Genomic DNA, 20,977 nt, shown 5'->3' with positions numbered 1-20,977 from the left:
ACTCAACCTGCAGAGGGATGGCAGGCAGGGCCCAGTCCTCCTGCAGGGGGCGCCCCCCAGGGCCCCAGCTCAGTCCCCTCAGGCTTGCTGAGGTCCCTGTGGGAAGGAGACCTGCTGCAGCACGTGTGGAATGAACACCCATCTACCTGCCTCCCAGTTCAAACCCCAGCTCTGCTGTGTGACCCTGGGGAGTTACCTCTCTTCTCTGGACTCAGTCTCCCCATTTTTAAAATAAGGATTTATCACTAAAGTGTCAGAGCTCTTCGTGGCAGGCGACTTGTCCCTTCCTGCTGGCTCCCCAGGAGAGACCCTCACTGCACCCCCTTCCTTGGCCAAGTGCCCAGGACCAGAAGCGGTCAGCGCTGAAGGTAGCTTCCCTGGAAGGCAGCCTGTTGGCCACGGGGCAGGGGCAACCTGGGGACCATTCCTAACACTTGTCTCTGAGCCATTGAGCAGAATGGCCTGGGACAGACCAGAGTGGGCTGGTTCAGATGCTGGCTCCATGGCTGACAAGGGCTGAGCACCAGCTGTACAGGAGCAGCCTGGCACAGGGCGGCAGGGGGGGGCGGGAGGGGGGGCCATCTGAGCTGAGCCCAGAACCACCTCATAGGGATGGGCACAGATGGTGACAGAAGCCCCGAACAGCCCTGCCCTTCAGAGCCCGCCCTCCTGGAAGCACCTTCTGTGGGTTTCCTTCTCCTTTACCCTCTATCCCAGCTGCCCCACCCCTGCCCTTGTCATGGGATGCGTGGCTCTCAGCACAATGCCCTCCCAGAGCAGATGGCAGTCCCCGGTTCCCATGTCATGCCCCACCTGCCTTTCACATGAAAATGGGAGGTGGCCAGACAGAAGTCCCCACGCTGCCTGGCTGGGCAGGGTGGGCTCGAGGCCACATCCACACCAGGTGCCTGGAGCAGCTCTGGACAAACCGCCTCTGGTCAGCACCTCTGCCTCCTGTGGCCTTGGTCCCTGTGAGCCCTGTCCATAAACGTCACATCTGTCTTCTCCCCTCCCCTTGTCATCTGGCCACAGGGATGGGAACGCTCAGCGGGCTGGACTGTCCAGCACTTGGTGAGTGGGAGCAGAGTCTCCCATGTTAAAGTGATAGTCACACCCCCATTGTGAAGGGCAAAGCAGGGCATTGCTGCTGACCAAGAGCATCTGCCGCCTGAGCCTGGCACAGGGTCTCCTCCTCTGTGTCCTCCGAGACCCTGGGGCAGTGGAGAAGGGCGGTCAACCCCACTGTTGGTTCATTCCTTTATGCCTTCACTCACCAAACACTGTGGGATCTTCCCATCAGAAGTGAGGAGACAATAGTCCACTCCGGCAGTTGGAGGGTTAATGGAGTCAGTGCTAGGGGCACATGGCATGACCTGGCTCAGAGGACATGCCACTAGTGTGTCCTCTCTAGCCTGGGCTCTCCCTGGGCGCCATGGGAACTGTGGGAGGATCTGAGCAGGGGAGAGATGAGCAGATTTGGGTTCCAAAGGGATCCCTCCGGCTGCATAGACAGTGAGGCGGGCCGTGAGGCGGGAACAGGAGCCCAGGAGGCTCCCATAGATGGGAGAGCAACTGCCCAGAGGGTCTCTTGTCTTCCTGAGTCAAAGTTGGGGTGATGGAGCCAGACTGTCTGCTCTGCCCTCCACTCCAAGGCCAGGCCTCTGTCCACTGCCCTGAACCTACTAATGGGACCTCTACTAGCCAATTGGAGCCAGGAGATGAGGCCTGGCCTCCTGTTCCCAGGCAGCCCTCAGGTCACGCACTGCCAATGTCTGCAGTGTGAGGCTGGCTCTCTGCCTGATTGTGAATTCTCCACTCCCACATCCATATATGCTCCTTGAGGTCTGCGTGCAGGTCTGGGTTCGGTCACTGCCCTCCAGTAGGAGATGTCCATCTAAGAACCTCCTTACAGCGTGGTGCTAGCTCAGTGAGGGGCAGGGAATACATCCCATTCCCAGATTCCCAGACTCTATGGGCAAAGTCCAAACAAAGCAAAAGCCAGGATTCCTGCTCTTGAGGGCCCTTAGTTTTCTCATCTGCCCACTGCTTATGGGAAAAGATAAGAGTGAATTCTGCCAAGGTTGTGGGCCTGGAAGCTGATGGTGATTGGATGTCCCTGCCTACCTTCTCTCCCTTATTCCCTCCTCATCCTCTATTTTCTCCCAGAATTCGAGCCTTGTGAGAGCAGGAATCTTGCTTGTCATGTCTACTGTTGGATTTCCAGGCTCTAGAACAGCAAGTCCTGGCTTCAAAGATAATTTTGAGTGAAGGAATGAACTGGGAAGTGGATAGATGAGCTTTCTATGATATTGCCCTGCTCCTTGTCTGGAGTCATTATGTACCACTTTCCCCTAAGTCCCTACAGCCACCCCAGCCTTAGCAGTGCGTCAGATCCCTAGGAATATTCCTGCCTTAGGGCCTTAGCTCTTGCTCTTCCTTCTGCCTAGAATGTTCTTCCCCTCGATATTTCTTATGGATTCTAGTGTGCTCACCTCCCCTAGGTGTCTACATGAATGTCTCCATGTCAGGTCCTCCCTGACTACCCTACTGAAATATGCAATGACCTCCTGGCATTTCCTATCCTTCCTCCCACCTTCTGCTTTGTTTATTTTTCACGACACTTCCCATCTTCTAATGCATTAATGTCTCTATTTTACTTACTGGCTTTCACTCCCCACAGACAGAGATCACCGTCTGTTTTGTGCACTTGTTTCTCCAGCACCTAGAAGAGTGAGTGGCTGGCACATAGTAAATGTTCAGAAAATATTTACTCAACAAATGAGGCGGTTACAATTGGAGGTCAGACAAAGGAGCATCCTCTGGGCTAGCAGAGAGGGCTCTCTGGAGGAGGAGACTTAAGATCGGGTCCATGGGGCTGAGAGACAGAGTATTGATGGGAGAAAATTCCAGGTAGAACCAAGTATTGAAACCTGAACACAGTTCCTGGGGTCACTGCTAGGAATCCACAGGCCCAGTCTGGGGATATTTGGTGCTTTCTCAGGTGCTTGGCTCTTGTGCAGGCTGGCGACAGTACTTTGGCAATTAATTCAATGTTTTATTCATCCTTGAATTCTTTAAAGCTGCAAATCAAACAGTCACCCTGTGCTTGGCTAGCCATGTTCCGGGCCCCTGTGCTGGATATAACTCTTCTCTTCTGCATACCAAGTAGACCTTGCTCTGTCCCAGGAAAATGGATTTCTCCTGGTGTTCATTGCTCTAATTGCATCCACAGCGACTCTGACCAAATATGTTTCCAGCCTGATTTGCATTATGCAAAACCTTAATCTCCCAAGATTCCTAAATCACTGTGAATGATTCACAGCCTCCTGATGCCAGGAAATGCACTGTTTGATTTGCCAGTCCATATAAACTGGATTTATTGGAGGCAAATAAAGGAGCCTTGGTACTATAAACCATCAGGAAATAATCACCCATGTGCACGTGTGCCCCATAAATTTGCTACTTAGGAGAAAAATGGAGCATCTGACCAAGCACGTGTTGATGAATTTATGACCTCAGTGCAATCATCCAAATGAGGAGGATGGTGGACTGCTGCGCTGTCTGGAGTGGGGCTGGTCAACCGTCATACTCCCAGGATTGGGGGCAATTGGCCTAAGGAAAGCCCCAAAAGGACAGCAGGGCTGCAAGCATGAGCCCATCATAAGGAATCTTGGGTCTGCCCTCTTTGCTGTGTGACATTGAGCAAGTAATTTACCTTCTCTGAGCTTTAGTTTCTTCATACCATTGAGGAGGTCACAATTTAAGCAGTCCTGTGGTTGTGATGTCTTGGATGGAATCATTATTGGCCACCTCTTCTATCTTAGGCTGAGCAGTTCCTTAGCCACCCCCCTCCCTCCCAAAGTTGACATAATATCTAAGACTGGCCAATCAGAGAACTGTACCATCCCCTTAGCCATCACGATTGGTTCATAGGTAGGACATAACTCAAGGCTATCCAATCAGATTCAAAGAAAGGCAATTTCTAGCCTTTCCCTTGGAGGGATAAAAAAAAAAAAAAAGGAAAAAAAAAGAAGAAAGAAAGAAAGAAAGAAAGAAAGAAAGAAAGAAAGAAAGAAAAAGAATGAAAGCTAGCTATCTCCTTCCTCCTGGATTCAAAGCTGGAATTAATAATAGGTCAGACTGAAATCCATTTGGCTCAGTGGAAATCCATTTGGCTCAGCCTGCGGACTGAAAGGTCCCAGGTTTGATTCTGGTCAAGGGCATGTACCTTGGTTGTGGGTACATCCCCAGTAGGGGGTGTGCAGGAGGCAGCTGATCGATGCTTCTCTCTCATCGATGTTTCTAATTCTCTGTCCCTCTCTCCCTTCCTCTCTGTGAAAAATCAATAAAATATATATTTTAAAATAATAATAATAATAATAATAATAATAATAATAGGTCTGGAGCTATTGGCTTCCATCTTGTCATCTCACGTAGCCTGAGACTGCAGCCAACACAAAAGTACTCAGAACTGAGCTATGAAAGAGACCCAGTCCATTGCTTGGGGTTCTAGATCCAGCCACCCCTGAAGTATGGTAACATTTGGCTTTTCCTTTTTGCTGAAACCAGTTGGGAATGCTTCCTGCCACTGGCAACCAAATGAGTCTTAACCAACACAGTATAACCTGTCACCCTCTGCATCCCTGTCTCTACCTTCCTTCTCCTCCAGTGAGGGTCACTCTTGCCAGAGGGAGCGTCTGGAGCCGTGGTCAGGAGCCTGACTGTCTGGCTATGCAGCGTGGACAAGATATTCAACTGCTCTGTGTCTCAGTTTCCTCATCTAAACGAGCAGGGTTATGATGGTACCTACTTAGTTCGAGGTTTTGAGATGGAATGACATAATGGCCAGGCCCTTGTAAGTAGTGTGTGTTTTTAAAGAATTATTCACCTTAAGCTGTAGAAGGTTCCCCAGAGCAAGCCTCAGTCCTTGTGTCCAGTGGGGAGGCAGCCTGGGAGCCAGTGGACAAGAGGGAAGCATGCTGGGCCCAGGCCCCTGCAGGAGAGACCTCTCCATGGCCCTTCATGCTCCAGCCAGAGCTTCTGCGTGACTCACACACCAAGTACGAAGGTGCCGGCTGGGTCTTTCCATGGGAATTCAAAACAAAGGCAGGAGTCAGGTATGACATAGACATAACAATACGTAACTGCAGCACCTCATTGGAAGATTCAATGAGATAATACGTGTAAAGTGCTGGCATAGAGTGAACGTTCTGTGGGTATGAGTTATTATTGTTATTCCCTTGTTAAAATATTATTGTCTGGGGTGAGTCTATTCTTAGTGAATGAATTCTTAGTGAGGAATCCATTCCCTCACCCCTTCAATGGTCACGGAGCACGTGTGCTGTGTGCCGGGCAGGTGGTTCGAGGTACAGGTGTTCGATACAATCGTGAGCGAGACTGATGAGACCTGCCTTCCTGGGCCTGATGTTCAGACCCAAACAAAGAAGAAAATGTCACAGTGAGAAGTGCTCTGGAGATGATGGCCTGGGATGATGTGACTGTGACCCCAGATGCCGTGCTCAGTGGGGTGCCAGGAAAGGGCCTCCCCGGGCGGAGGTGCTATAGGCTGAGTGGCTGTGTCCCCTGAATTCCTCTATTAAAAAAAATAAAAAATATATATATATATATATATATATATATATATATATATATTTTTTTTTTTAATATATAATTCTGATCTATGAAATTCAGAAATATATAATTCTGATCTATGTGCCCACACATAGATCAGAATTATATATATATATATATAATTATATATATAATTATTATATAATTATATATATAATTGATTTTTTTTTAGAGAGGAAGGGAGAATGATAGAGAGCCAGAAACACTGATGAGAGAGAAACATCGATCAGCTGCCTCCTGCACACCCCCTACCACGAATATGCCCACAACCAAGGTACATGCCCTTGACTGGAATCGAACCTGGGACCATTCAGTCCACAGATCGATGCTCTATCCATTTGAGCCAAACTGGTTTTCTGCTGAATTCCTCTATTTAAACCTATATCCTCTGTGTGGTGGTATTTGGAGGTAAGGCTTGGGAGGGACTTAGGCCATGGCACGGGCCTTCGTGAACGGAATTAGTGTCCTTATAAAAAAGACCCCAGAGAGATCCTTCGTCCCTTCACAAGGAAAAGGTGGCCATTTATGAGCCAGAAACTGGGCGGGAACCTTGATCATGCACTTCCCAGCCTCCAGAACTACGAGAAAAACATTTCTGTTGTTTGTAAGCCGCTCAGTCTATGATACTCGGTAATAGCTGCTGGAATAGACTAAGAAGGTGGCATTCGAGCTGAGCCCTGAGGGGGCGAGCCAGCCCTGGGGCGATGAGGTGGACAGAGGAACCAGCAGGGGCGGAGGCCTGAGGAGGGAATAAGCTGGTTCCGGACCCCAGTGTGTGGTCAGGAGCTACGGCAGCAGGTTGGGCTTGAGGAAAGGGGGGACAGATGAAGGGTGGCTGGGGCAGGTGTGGGTTTTGAATCCCAAGTACTTTCTCATGACCTCTGTCCCTTCCCTCAGCGCTGTCCTTGGGGCTGAATTCTAGGCCGTTTCATGAGAAATCAGAGAATTAGACAGTGAAGCTGAGAGGCCGTTACTGTGGACACTGGATAAGTGGCCTTCTGGGAGCCGTAGGCAGAGGGAAGGAGGGATGGGTTGGAGGGGGTTCGGGGGCACACCAACGCCATGCCCACGAGGCCAGACAGCTTGGGAGCCATAAATCTCTCCAGGCCAGAGGAAGAGGCGCAGCTGGGGCGGGGCTGGTCCTGGTTGGGACCAGATGGTGGGGAGCTGGAGGGTCTGGGTGGGCAGGGGCAGGCAGCTATTCCAAGACTCCTCCCAGCCTGGGCCATCTGCATCCAGTCTATCTTCCACCTCCGGAGAGGCCTGGGAGCTTTGGAAAGCAGCACATTTTTAGAGAAATTGGAGAGAAGCTGAGGTGATTCTCCAGGCCCCGAATTTGGAGATCCTGGTTTCTGACCCAGTTTGAATTGGATGTGGGGCAGTAAATTGTCATCCCGAGTGAGCGGGAAACTGTGGGACGCCGGGTCCCTGTGTCCCACTAGAGAGACAAGCTCCTCAGTGTCTGTGGGCCCTCGTTTTCCATCTGGAGAACAGAAATGAAGATTACTTAGCTCATAGGCCTGTGAACATTCATTCAGTTAATTCAACCCAGAAACATTTGTTGAGTACCTACGGACTCCAGTCCCTGCTGAGGCGCTGATGGTGAGAGCTAGTATTTACGAACTGACCGCTTGCCAAGCCCTGGGGTAAGAACTTCCCATCATTCACTCCCGGGATCCTCCCACACCCCCAGGCAGTGAGCACTGTGCAGAGGCTCAGCGAGGCCACAGCAGGGATGGGAACCCCACAGCCTGGCTCTGACAACCACACCCCCATCTTTACAGGAGGTTGTACTCCTGTGTCTAGTCTAGGTGCAAGCCCATGCCTCTGAGCCTCATTTGGATAAACCGAGGCTCCCTAATGTCAGCAGCTCTCCCGATGCTGCGCAGAGACCAGTCCCTGGGCTTTTTTATTCCATGGGAGACTGGGGACATCCATGTCAGCCTTCTTGAAGCCACTGCAAGGCACATGTTCCTGGGCAGGACTTTTCCTGGGCTCGCCTGCCACCGCTCCCGAGGGACTCCTGCTGGTGACAGTGTTGTGTGGCCACTTCCTTCCTGGCTTTGGTGCTAAATGCCTACACAATGCCTCTCAGCTCCGCTCACAAGGAAGTCTGACAAAGCATTCACATGACCAGGAATAGCATACTGAGGTCCCACTGTCTGTCTGTCCATCGTACATACATCCTTTGGTCCGTCTCTCCATCCCTCCACCCACCCGCTCATTTGTCCACCCATTCACCTGTCCATTTGTCCATCTCTCTATCCATCTGTCTAGTGCTTGGTGTGTTCTGGGAACAGCAAGATGACCAGCGTGAGCCAGTGAGATGGATGGTGAGAGATGAAGTTGGCGAGGTGCCCACACATAGATCAGTGGCCCCAGTAAAATCTCCTTAAAAACTCATTTTTCCTGGCTCAGACCAAGACTCTGCCAGAAACTCTCAACAGACCCAGCCTCCTCCCTACCCAATGCAGGTGGGCGGTTTGCTGGCAGCGGATGAGGGGGTGGAGTGGGAAAGGAGACAGCGTCCCAAGCACAGAGGCAACTCCATCGCCCACTCACAGGCCCATCTGTCAGCTTCCTTCTCTCTCCAGCTGATCCACGTAGCCCCGTGGGAAGGCCAGGGCAGCCTTTACAGCGTTCATGGCCCAGCCAAGCAGAGGGAGGGAGGCTCTCGCTGAGGGAAGCGTCCTCCTCTATTCTTCCCATCTGCAAATGTCCCCCTGGGGGAAGCCGGCCTTGGTGCCTGGGCCCCTTCCCACGCAGGAGGCAGATGGAAGAGGGAAGAGGAGGGGGGAGGCCAGTGGTTCAGGTTCAATGGCAGGAGGCCTAGTGGCCCCTCCTGCTCCCACTCAGGACTGCTTGCCAGCTGTGTGAGATTTAGCAAGTCGCTTAACCCTTAGGTCACTTAATGCCTTCATTTCCTCATCTAAAGTGGATATAATAATCTCTCCCTCCTCTAGTTGTGGGCATTACATAAGTGAAATACTTAAGTATCTGACACATAGTATGCTCTTAATAACCTAGTGAGACCTCAATTAGAAGCAAATTCTGGACTGGCAGGAATAGTTCCTCCCCAAACCTACTCTTCTGTAAGAGCAATGACAACACTGACAAAATAATAATAATAATAATAATAATAATCTGTCAAAAATTGTCTTTCTGAATTCTGGATAGTGACAAAGGCTTACAGCTACAGGAATATTTATTCAAGAAAAATGGCTGAATCTCAGAAAGACCAGCAAGCTTTGTGCAATTTCCCTGCCATTCCCTGCCCTGCCTCTCCCCTGCTCTGTGGTAGCTTGAAAGCCAACAGCGTCATCACTATGGTGGCTGTGAACTCACCAGCCTCACAGCCACTGGAAGGAGCAGAAGAAAGAGGTTTCTGCAGAGGCTTTTCATACAAAAGGCAATAAGCACATGGAAAGATGAGCAGTAGCATTAGTTGTTAGAGAAATGCACATCAGAATTATAGTAAAATAAATCTCACTCCACATCCACTAGGATGGCTATAATAAAAAGACAGTAGAAAGTGTTGGCGAGTGTGTGGAGAAATTGGAAGGCTCACACATGGCTAGTGGGAATGTAAAGTGGTGTAGCCGCTTGGAAAAACAGTCTGGCAGTTTCTCAAAAGGTTAAACCCAAATTTACTGTATGACCCTGTAATTCCATTCCCTTGTATATTCCCAAGAGAACTGAAAACATATGTCCACCCAAAGCCTTGTGCATGAATGTTCACAGCAGCATTATTTATAACTAGAGGCCCGGGGTGTGAAAATTCATGCACTGGAGGGGGCTCTCTCAGCCTGGCCTTCCCACTCTCACAGTCTGGGAGCCCTCAGGGGCAGGAGGCGACCTGGCAATCAGGGGAAGGCAACACACCCATCATACCTCTGTTGCTGCCTCTGCTGGCAGTGCAAGCCTCAGCAAGCCCTGGGAAGCCCTGGCAGCTGGGCAGCCACTATCTGAGGCTTGTCTGTGTCTTAGGCCAGCCCTGGGTGGCTGGGGGGCTGAGGGGACTGGGGAACTCCAGAGGCAGGCACCCTGGCAGGGCTGAGGGGACTGGGCACCACTATCTTTGAGGGTGTGACAGTTGGTTAGCATATTTCCTCCTTACTGGCTGTAGGCACCACCATCTTTGTGAGGGTGTGACAGTCAATTAGCACATTCCCTCGTTATTATATAGGATAGTCCAGTGGTTGGCAAACTGCAGCTCACAAGCCACATGCAGCTCTTTGGCCCCTTGAGTGTGGCTCTTCTACAAAATACCACATGTATGTACAGTGCAATTGAAACTTCGTGGCCCATGCGCAGAAGTCGGTTTTCGGCTCTCAAATAAATTTCAATGGTAGTACTGTTGATATTTGGCTCTGTTGACTAATGAGTTTGCCAACCACTGGGATAGATAATAAAAGGTGAATACACATACAATGGAATATTATTCTACCATAAAAAGGAATGAAATACTGATACATGCCACAACATGAATGAGCCCTGAAAACATTATGCTAGGTTTTAAAAAAAAAAAGTCACAATTACATATTATATGATTCCATTTACATAAAATGTTCAGAATAGGCAAGTCCATTGAGAAAAAAAACATAAATTAGTGGTTGCCTAAGGCTGGGAGTCGGAAAGAGAGTGATGCTAAGGGGCTTGGGATTTCTTTTGGGTGATAAAAATGTTCTGGAATTAGATAGTGGTTATAGTTGCCCAACTCTACAATTATACTAAAAACAACTGAATTGTACACCTTAAAGGAATGAACACTATGGTATGCAAATTATATTTCAATAAAACTGTTATTCAAAAAAAGAACTTTACTGAGATATAATTTGTGAGCCATATAATATACCCATTAAAAATGTATAATATGATGGTTTTTATTCAGAGGGTTATATAACCATCACCACAATCTAAGTTTTAAAAGATTATCTCCCCGCAATGAATCCTATATCCATTAGTTATAATTCTTCACTTTCTCTTACACCCCACCATCATCAACCCTAGACAGCCATTAATCTACTCTCTATTCCTATGGACAAGCCTGTTCTGAATATCCTACCTAATAAAAGAGTAATATGCAAATTAACCATCACTCTGCTAACCCACAAGCCATGCCCACCAGCCACACCCACCAGCCGATCAGAGCAAGTATGTAAATAAACCCAAGCAAGATGGCTACAGCACAGAGAGCAGGAGGGAGGCATGGGTTTCCCAGGGAACACAGAAAGCCAAGCTTTCTGCCTGCCCTTGCCGGCCTAGGCCTCCACTCAAGGCTACAAAGTTTCAATTATAGAAGGTAAATAAATCCAAACAAATGGCTGCCTGCCACAGAGCGAGCAGGGGGCTTGGCTCTGCTCCAGGATACAAAGTTTCAATTGTAGAAGGTAAATAAACTCCAGATACCAGGGCCTCCACTTAGGTCACCAGGGGGTGTGGCTGGCCTGCAAACCACCACAGGCCCTCGCTCAGGCTGCCCCATGCCCCAAGGGAATCCCCACCCTGATCCAGGACACCTTTCAGAGCAAACCAGCTGGCCCCCACCTGTGCACCAGACCTTTATTCTATCTAATAAAAGAGTAATATGCAGATTGACCATCACTCCAACACACAAAAGCTGCCCCCATGTGGTCAAAGATGGATGCCCCCATGTGGACACAAGATGGCCACCACAAGATGGCCAGCAGGGGAGGGCAGTTGGGAAGGACCAGGTCTGCAAGCAGGCCTTCCAGAACAGCTCAGATATTAAAACACTTAGAGAAAACTTCAACCACAGCCTTTTGCAATGGGATTCCATTCTAAATGGAAATCCTATAAAGGCATCTCCCAAAATATATGGGAAAGACTATGGAGGTGATAATAAAAAATTGAGACTATGATGGATGGTGATGTTTATAGAGAGGAGGCATTGAGATTGGCCCAAGCAGGCCTTACGGACCAAAAGGGCAATGGTTAAAAGATGGGAGGAAGCTTGGCAAGCAGAGGAAGTGGTGAGAAGGTTGGACCTAGAAAGAAAGTCTGGTGGGCCCTGGAATAGATGGACCATGACATTTGGTGATAGAATTGGCCCACAATCAAGAAGGACTTAAAAAAAAAAAAAATAAAGAAAGAAAAGATCTTAAAATGCAAGCTGAAAAATGATGACTCGATCCTCAACATTTCTCCTCACTTTCATCATCCTAAATAATTTGTCCCTTGTAACTAATAAAGATAGATCCAATTGCATATAACAGAAGTTCCAATATAAAATGACTTAAATACAAGTATTCATTTGTGTTCTCCTATTTAAATAAAGTTTGGGGGACAAACAGTTTATGGCTGATGTGGAAGTTCCCAGACGTCACCAGGGGCCACAGATCTTTCCTATTTCTGCTACTCAATGGATGGCTTCTATCCACATGGCCCCCTCATGGTCCCCAATGGTTGCTGAGCACCAGCTCTGGTGCCCACATTTCAGGTAGCCAGAAGGAGGAATGGAGTCAGAGCTCAGAAGGCACGCTTTCCCAATGAACCTCTTCTCTATCCTAACATCTCACCTAAGACTTCTGCTATGACATTGGCCTTTATCACATTACCGTACTTAGTGTAAAGGAAGCTGGGCAAGGTCATCTTCATTCTAGGGAGCCATGTGCTCACTAAGCTTGGAATCCTGTTTACAAAGAAGAAGAGGAGGCTAGAAATGGGATAAACAACAAGCAGTTCCTGCGAGGCCCCTAGATTCTATCTCCCAGAATCTTGAAGGGAATGTAGCATAAATGCTCAGAGAAATCTGAAACTGCCACTTTTTGGCTCTCTAATTCACATGACCTTCTATCTAGAAATTCATCAAAGTCTAATTTGGCCCTAAAGCCCACTCTTGCAACCACCTGGAGGACAGTGGGTTCAATAAGGGCTTTCCAACGGTCCTCACATGGCATCTTTCATGGTACTGCAGTGTCTGGCCTTTTTACGCCAGTCAGAGCTTCTGCTGAGTTCTCACTTCTTCTTTCCTCCATTCCACAATGCCCATGCTTTCTAAGGAACGTTTTGAGTCTTCTTTCCTTAGCTAACTCTGCAGCTGGAGAAGTCAGGAAAGAACCATTTGCCCTTTAGTGCAGAATAAGAGAGTGGAAGGCTGGGGCGAGATGGGCTGGGCGGGGAGGACTAGTGAGGAGGCAGCTGTTTGGTTTAGAAACATTTTCTCCTAGGAAAGCAGATGCTGGAGGGGAAGATACCTGGTGGGAGAGATGTACATGAACTCTTCTCACACCAGGTTCAGGTTCATGCCTCCAACAGTAGCGTGGCTTTGGCAAATTAGTCATTAAGTAAATGACTAGATTAGTAAGTGTCTAGATCCCAGATTAAGAGGTGTAATTAGAGTCACCTCATCCCTCCGCATGTGCAGGCAGAAACTTGATGCTATCTCGGAGCAGGACTCGAATCTCTTCTGGGAACTGGTGCTTCCAAGTCTGGGGCTAGGATTTTTTTCATTTCTCTTTCATTTTCACCATAGGATAGACTTCACCTTGGGTGTTAGACGCCAGTCCTGTGTGCCAGATAATGAGGAGACACAGCAAGGAGAGCCGAGATGCTGGGGAGAGATGGACTGGACTCCAAGTCCTTCAGGGGTTTCCAAAGAAGAGTTCAAGATCAAAGGTATTTGATTCAAGAGACCTTGCAAGCAACCGGAAATAAACACGAGTTGCCTTGGAAAAGGGAGAAATCGTGGACAGTGCAAGCAACAGTGGCGATTCATTTGTTCTGCTAATGATGCTGGGGACAGTGCTCTTCACCGTAGTATGAGTGCTATGAAGAGTGGTTCACAGCCAGCTGCCTGGGTTCAAATCCCTGCTCATGTTACTCCACCCCTCTGCCTCAGTTTCCTCACCTGAAAGTGGAGATAGTCTTAGGACTTATCTGACTTGGTTGTTCTGGAGGTTAAATGAATTAGTAGTATGGTTGAGTAGTTAGAATGGAACCTGGCACATGGGTGAAGCTTGGTGGCAGTTGCTGCGGGAAATCATGAGTAGAGCCCTGATCTTTGGACATAGCCGTGTTTTCAGAATTTAAATAAGCCAAAACCATTGGTTAAAGGAGGAGGATGAGCTGCCTAGGTTGGTGTCTGTGGCTGGAAAGGAGGTGATTTCTGGGCATCTGGGTGGTTTGTATTGCCAGGTACAATCACCTGTTCAATCCTGAGCCAATCAGTGAGACCTGGGCAATGGGTTGTTCTGGTTGGTCAGCCCTGGATAATATGATCACTCCACCAACTCTGGGGGTGGGGTCAGCTTTGCCAATCAACCGGAATGACAGTAAAGGAAGTGTAGATCCCAAAAGAAAACCAGAAAACAAGGTGTGACCAGAAGGTGGCAATGTGGTTGCTGGACAGAAAAGACAAGAATAGACAGACCACTCTTAACAGCTTCCATTGTAACTTTGGTCCTAGATCTGTGAGCAAAAGCTGGGGTACCAGCCAAGAAGGGGGACCATTTAACTGGGCCTGAAACCCAGATTGGAATATCTGAGGTGCTATAGTGTGGAAGGAAACTAACCACCCTTTTTTGAGCTCTAATCTTCAAGCCAAGGTTAGAGCTGGATGGAAGCAAGAATTTTCTAACAGTAACACTGTCCCTAATTTGAACAGGCCACCTTGCCAAGGAGTTCTGAGGGATACTGTGGACAGGGTCTGTCATCTTACGAGAGGTCTCTCCAGTGTTTTCCAAACATCTCTTGCAATTTCACCCTTTTCCATGAAGAACTATCTATAGTGTAACTTATTTATTATTTTTATTTGCACACATTTATATTTTTTTACTAATATACATGTATTTAAAAGAAATATATCAGGACCTAGGATGGAAAAAGGAGTTACTATTCAGTGGGTATAAATTTTTAATTTTGAAAGGAGAGATTTTTTTTTTTTAACTCAAGAGAGGAGAAAAAAAAAGAAACACAAATGTCACTATTATAAAATGGAGAAACAGTATCATGTCCCTAAATAGAAGAAAGTAGTAAAAATAGAACAATTAAAACAAAATATTCATGTCAAATTCTAGCCTAATACCATAGTATTAGCCAAGGGCTCTGAGTCTGAGGCATTGATCTCTTATTTTTCAAATGAGTATTGACAGGAGCTGCAAAATTGAATGAAATATATTAGCACTAGACTTTGACTTTCTCCTTGACAAAATCAAAAGTGAAAAGAATAATTGAGCCGGGTAGAATCTTTCCTTGGTGTGAGGTCATGTTATTCTAGTGCAACATCTACATAACTCCCTGAAAACATCTTTGAACTCCAGCAATTCCATCAGTTTCTGAGGAGGAACCCAAGGGTATAATGCTGATGTTGGGAGAACTAAGAGGCCAAGAAATTGGGTCTGTGTCCTGTTTGCAGTGAGAAGGTGCTGTGCTGAGCCATTCCCATCAGACCTTCCTCTTCCTTCCCCAGCACACTCCAACCTCCTCCAGGCCGACCACCCCAACCCCGCAGGCCCTAAGACCTTCCCCCTATTTCTTCTACTTCTCCATCAAACTCACACCCTATCGCATTGCCTAGGGGCGCCCCTAATCGCTCCCTGGGAGGTGGGACCAGCCTGGGCAAAGGGCCTTGGTGTTCTGGTCCTTAGGGCATGATGGTTGCTGGCTTTTCTATATACCAGTATAGATAGAAGATGGTTTAATGTGGAAGCCTCTGTGTGCTGCTGCATACACGGTGTGAGTCCACAGGACTGCCCCAAGTTTGAGGTCCATCCCAAGCTCAGCTCTGCCCTTTTGCAAAACACTGGTCATTTTGTCTCTGAAGATGTGATTCCATTGCTCACACATGTGGCTGCTGCATCCAAAAGCAATATTTTACTTTTGGCTTAAGAGCCCATCTCGACATAAACATCTGAGCTCCTGAATGTTGCTTTAACAGCTTGACAACTCTGTAGGTGTAGCACTGGCTGCCAGCCAATCCAATTTTTTCTGCTTCTTTCTTTTAATATAAACAGAGCCTTTGAAGAACTGTGGCTTCATTGAATGAACAAATTATCTTGTTTACATAAAACATGCAGGGGAAATTTCCACTGTGCCTCAGCATATAATTTCAGTCTGTTTTCTGATGGGCCTGCACATTATGAAGGTTGTTTTCCTAGACAAGGATGTTGTCCTCCATATGCTGGCCTAATTATTCATCTCAGCCAGTAAGTTTGAGATTTGGTCAGGGGAGGCAGAGGGGAGGAAGAGCAGTATAAAATGCTGCTGTGTTGGTTCACAAAGAATGGATTTTTTTTTAGTCTGGAAGACCCCTGCCCAGCCATGGAAGTAAGGAATAGGGGTTGAAATCACAGCAAGGCAAAGGTTCGGTGGGAAACTGACAAACCTCCGCCTCAGATATGCACCCCAGTGATTTGCATTAATTTGTAGAAGGTAAAATGAGCAAAAGGTCACTCAGGACAGGGGTTGGGTGAGATGATAAATGATGACATTATGTTATTTGGGGAAAATAAGGTTGTTTTATACAGTTTCTTACATGTAGCCTTATGAATTATCTCAGTTAATAAAAAGGCCCCTCCCATCATCCTTCTTGCCAATGACAAATCACTTTATATATATTATTGATTTTTTTACAGAGAGGAGGGGAGAGGGATAGAGAGCCAGAAACATTGATGAGAGAGAATCATCGATCAGCTGTCTCCTACACACCCCCTACTGGGGATGTGCCTGCAACCAAGGTACATACCCTTGATGGGAATCGAACCTGGGACCCTTCAGTCCACAGCTGACACTCTATCCACTGAGCCAAACCAGTTTTGATGACAAATCCCTTTAAAGGGGAAAGCAAGACTTTTGAGAAGATGGCTTGTGTAAGGATGTGCAATCCAGAGATGAATGCACTGGCGGGGAAGATTCAGGGAAGGCAAGAGGTGGTATGGGTATGAGATAGCAGATGGGTTTGGGATGGTGTGGGGAGGCAGGGAGAAGGAGGTGGCCATGGAAGTATGCCCTTGGGGAGGCACTGGGCCCTCGTGGCCACACATTGATGATCGCTGAGCTTGGCGACTGAAACCCTCTGCTCTCCTCCCCTGCTGTTATGAATTACTACTTTTTATCATGGGCTGATGGTGAACTGGTTGGTCAGTAATGGAAATCAGTAAAGTCAGCTTACAAAATAAATAGATCAGCCTTCCTGCATGGGGTTAAACTTTATCATTACTTCTTTTGAAGGCTCATAAACCAATGCGTCTGAAATGGTGCTTTATGAGATAGCAAAATGAAATCACAAAGTTTTTTAAAGTGTTGTTTCAGCTAAGAGGCTACTTATGCTCCTCCAGCAAGCCAGATAAGAACAATGATAATCATTGTCATGTGAGCCAACGTTTAGTGAGCACTTTCGTGTCATGCACTGTTCTTAGCATTTAATGTGCTTTATCTCATGCCGTTGTTACAACTATATCAGATAGGACCTTCATTACGCCTATTTGCAGATGAGGTCATTGAGGTACAAGCAAAGTAAGCACCTTACCTAAGCTAATGCATCTAATAAACAGAGTCAAGAGTTGAACCCTGGTGTATGTTAAAGCCCTTGGTGAGATATGTGTGTGGGTGTGTGGGGTGTGTGTGTGTGTGTGTGTGTGTGTGTGTGAGAGAGAGAGAGAGAGAGAGAGAGAGAGAGAGAGAGAGAGAAAGAGAGAGAGAGAGAGAGAGAGAGGAGTGGGGGGAAGAGAATGCTAAGAACTCAAGTTTGTTGAACTAAGGGGAGTGAGAGGATGTTTTTAAAATGAGGGGATGGGAAGTGTTGGTTGGGTTGTATAGATATATGGCAAGAAACTTAAGCAAGACAGATTTTTAAAAAATATATTTTATTGTTTTTTTTACAGAGAGGAAGGGAGAGGGATAGAGAGTTAGAAACATCAATGAGAGAGAAACATCAATCAGCTGCCTCCTGCACACTCCCCACTGGTGTTGTGCCTGCAACCAAGGTACATGCCCTTGACCAGAATCGAATCTAGGACCCTTCAGTCCACAGGTCGACACTCTATCCACTAAGCCAAACTGGCTAGGGTGCAAGACAGATTTTTGAAGAAGGAACATGGTACATTAAGGGCCATGGGATACAGGAGGGCACGGACCCTATCCTTGACCTGAATTGTGAGAAAAACAAAAAGAGTCCCTACTTAGAGGCGCACCGTGTCCTCAGAGAAAGCCAGATTTCAATTAAGGCTGGTCAGTGACTGGACTGTTGGGAGAATCGTTTGAAGCTATTGGGAAGGGAGAGAAATCATTGATCTAGCATGGCTTCAAAGATTTTAGAAGGCGGGAAAGAGGATGGGCGAGGGAAAAGATCAGATAAGGCAAAAATTAAGAGAGAAAGTAAAATATATTATTGATAGGGAAAAAAGAACCAACACACAGATAAAAGGAATCCCTGAAGGAAAACTGTAGCAAGAGAACAAAACAAATACTAAAATCTGTAATTAGATAATTTTTTTTCTAAAACTAAAATAAAAAGGCTTTGAAATAATTTTTGAAAGAGCATACTGCATCTTGAGAATTGTAACCAATAATGACCAATACCAAGTTCAAGTAAAATTATTGGACTTAAAAAAAACCCTGAAAATTAAATAATTTGAACATGATTGAAAAGTCCAGAGAACAGATGGACTTCTGGATGGATCATGGGCTTGAATTATTTTATCAGGACTTGGCCTCTCTGACTTTTTACTTCTCATCTTTATTTCCATCATGTCACATGCAAGCAAATTTTTGCCATATGGTGTCTCCAAGAATTTCTCAACTTATGTTATTGCACATGTAAGAAGTATGTTTATTTAACTATCTCAATTACAGTTTAAGAATTGCACTTCATTGGATAGACTTGGGGCGAATGCAGGTAGCTAGTGAAGGTGATGCTCAGATTGGCCAGGCATGGGTCACCTGCTTTCCATAACCTACTCAGTGACTGGAGGGGAAGAAGGAGCCTTCATGAGCCAGTTGTGCTGAGCCTCCCAGGAAGGTGAGAGACAGTTGCCTATTAAGTACAGGAGGTGCCTGCAAACAATGACAGGTTCCTGCTGACGCTCAGAACTGCTCGCGCACTTGTCCCATCTCTCAGGTTTCGGGATGACATTGACATTCATGGCTCACCTCTTCACCGCTCCTCCTTCCCTTTGTCCTTTTTTTGGGCCTATCTCAGTTAGAAAGAGGAGGCAGTAAATGCCCATCCAGTGTACAAGGGTAGTAAAAGGTATGGAGATTCATGACCAAAGGACTATTCTGGACTAACAGTTGTGCATCTAACCAAACTTTCCCTTGTACTCTGTCTCTTTGGAATCTAAGTATGGCAAAGGGGGCATATGGGGACACAGATTCCCTGAACGGCCCTTGAGTATTGAGGCATAGGCTGTTAATCTGGCAGAGGCATATAAAATAGCCACATTTCATTAGAACTAATGTAGAATATGCCCATGGACCAGAATACTGGAAACTCTGTCCTGGAAAGTCCTCTGAATAGGACTTCTTCCGGGAACCAGGAACGCCGGTGTCACCTGTGGATCCTTTTCCATTAGCAGCTGAATGGCAGGTCTGTGGGCTGCTGCTGGCCCATGCTTGCTTTTATGGGATGAAAACCTGCTTGGCTCAATCTACAGTTAAGTTCAGCTTCAAAATATGTGCTCCTAAATGGGTTAACTGTTTTCTCCTGACCACACTGAACCTGCCAGCAAGGGATAGACAGTTAACCTCACCACTCATTTTCCCAGGGAAGGAACTAGTCATTCATCATCATGTAGTTGGCCGGCTGGTGTGCCAGGCTGGGGCCTGGTGAGGAGCGGGCCCGTCTGGGGTTAAGTAACCACGAGGGAGCCAGAGCTGGTGCAAGGCAGAAGCAAGAGTCGCAGATGCCCTGGCTTCTGCCTTCCTCCAGTCCCCTGACAGTGCTTTTATTGGCCAAACCAGGCCCAAAGCTGGAAACAAGGGAGCCTGGGGAAGCAGGAGTCAGGCTGTGCCACAGAGCAGAGGGTCTGAGACGGATGCACCAGGGACAGGCACAGAGAAAGCAGGAGGCCTTCCTAGAAGCTGGGCCTCAATGGGAGGTCTCTCAATATGCATCTCTGAGTCCTGCCAGTCGGGTTCAATTCTCCCAGGAGCCTTTCAGTGTCACTGCTTAGAAGACACTATTCTCCTCCCCCCACCCTGGATAGGCTGGCCTCTTGGCAGGGTTGTTAGACAGCAAATAGATAGTTGTTGCAATTTGTGTATTTCTCTCTCCTTTGCTCTCTGCTTCAGCTCTCAATAAATGTTATGGTGTTATAATAAATATTTCTTAAGCACCTACTATCAACTAGAGGTAATGCTAGACTGGGAAATACCGTACAAATATGGAAACAGCAGGGATTCCATCTCTCTGGAACCCACCATCTAGCAGGGAAATATTATGATATAGCTTGATGCTATCACAGAAGCAAGATGCTTTGCAGAGTCTCCAGACTCTCTGCTGGCTCCTCTCTGCCTCAGACAAACAGGGAGTGATGAATAGACAGAAGGGATGGACTGCTCTTGGAATGCATTCCCACCAGATCCCCTTTCACCTCTCCCTGGAAGGATAGTGTGACTTCATGTGTGGAAGCATGAACCCAGGAGACAGACCCTCATTTTACTTCCTGGCTTCCCAACTGGCTATGTGACCTTTGCAAAATCTTTAGGGAAATGAGATTATCTCTTCCCAGCCTCAGCTTCCCCAGTCACAGCTACCTTATAAGGTCGGCGTGATAACTATATCAGGATAGTCAAGGCAACTAACTGCTGTATTAAAAGGTGGCCAGATTTTGCTTTGCCTAAGACTGGGGGTTGCCTCAGGATGCAGGGTTGTGCTCTAAGCCGCTCTTATACTTTTAATAACTAGAATTATACGTAAAGAGGTGAACAAGATGCTCATCATCTGAATCAAAGAAGAGCAATTGGTACATATTTTCCATCTCCTGTTCTTTCAGGGCATGTGGTTACAGAGTTTAATAATGACAATAACAATGATATAGCACTGAGCACTCTACATGTACCAGGCTGTTCCCCAAGCATTTGAAACCCCAAACTGTTGCATTATTACACCAGCTCTGCGAGGCAGGTTCTGTTCCTATGCCCATCTCCCAGATGGAGATGAAGGATGTGTGGGAATTTGAACCCGGATGATCTGGCTTCAGAATCCAGCATCTTGGCTGCTGAGTTAACTGTGCAAAAACTCATGTGTTGTTCAAACTTTAAATTATTATTTTTCTTTTCTCTGTGTTTCTTTCCATCTCTTTGTGTCTTTACACTTGCTGAGCACATATAGATGGCGTGGTGTATGCACCTGTACAGTGGGGTCCCCAGTGCTGGGCCCAAGCCC

This window comes from Pipistrellus kuhlii, unplaced genomic scaffold (assembly GCF_014108245.1).
Source record: "Pipistrellus kuhlii isolate mPipKuh1 unplaced genomic scaffold, mPipKuh1.p scaffold_m20_p_6, whole genome shotgun sequence".
Classification (NCBI taxonomy): Eukaryota; Metazoa; Chordata; class Mammalia; order Chiroptera; family Vespertilionidae; genus Pipistrellus; species Pipistrellus kuhlii.
The sequence above is the reverse complement of the archived record's forward strand: the minus strand, read 5'-3'. Positions refer to the sequence as shown.